Raw genomic sequence first — 1,103 nt, forward strand, 5'->3', positions numbered from 1 at the left:
CATCTAAAATTTTGAAAATGAATTTTGAGAGTGAGACATAGCTTCGGAGTTGTGTTTGTGTGCGTACATCAATTATATAATAATAATTAATTAATTAAACAAGCTACGAGCAATCAAATATAAACAATTAGGGCAATCACATAAGCACGTATGGGGCCCTAAGCATGCTACCAGGTCATTACGTCTAACAAAATCCCTAAATTATAAAATTCTCCGGTCTACTAAGATAAAAGTAAATAGAGCTTTTTTAGCATGTGTTTGATAAATAAAAGTCAAAGAAAAATATATGTACTAATTACTAAAATAACATAACTAGAGTTGAAAAAGAATAAACGAAATCAGTTTTGGACAGATTTCTGTCATCAATTGCATAAATGTTTAAAAATGTCAATACATTCTCATAAATTATAAAATTCTCCAGTCTACTAAATTAGCATGTAAGGAACAAATTTTCTTTAAAAAGTTTGCTCTGATTCGGATCCGAGACAGGCTAAAATAGCCGATCTTCACAGAGGGTACAGATCTGCGCACTAATTTTGAAATAACGACTGCGAAGCCATATAGAAGAATAAAAATACAAATAAATAGTCATTAGAACCGTAACTCAATAAAGTTAATGATAGGCTTTAGCCTTGCTGTCAAATCTTTGAAGATAAGAATGTTGTTGATGTTTTGGAATAGATTTTGGTGAAGAAAAATTATGAACCACTTGTGATTTGATGAATACAATATGCTTGATCATGTATCATCAAAATCTTTATGGTTCTTGAGTGAAAATAAATTAAACACAACAAAACTTCAAAAATTTAAAAACTTGTTAAGGTGTGACTATTATAACAAAAAGAAAATAAGAAACTATGAAGAACACAAATTAAAGCTTATTTGAAAGAATATTTTAAGAGAGAGAGGTAGAGATTAATGAACAAGAAAAGGGTGTATTTGTAGTTGAGTTAGGATTAAAACCCTAACTTGATGAGAAAGTTTTGAAGAAATCTTGGAGAGTAAGTTTATAATAATAATAATAATAATAATAATAATAATAATAATTAAAGGGACATCCGTCCACTTTCTTCTTTTTCTTATTTTTTTAATTTTTTTTCCTT

Source organism: Bidens hawaiensis, unplaced genomic scaffold (genome assembly GCF_021521415.1).
Source record: "Bidens hawaiensis isolate Kalapana, Puna unplaced genomic scaffold, B.hawaiensis_p1.1 tig00024229_1, whole genome shotgun sequence".
NCBI lineage: Eukaryota > Viridiplantae > Streptophyta > Magnoliopsida > Asterales > Asteraceae > Bidens > Bidens hawaiensis.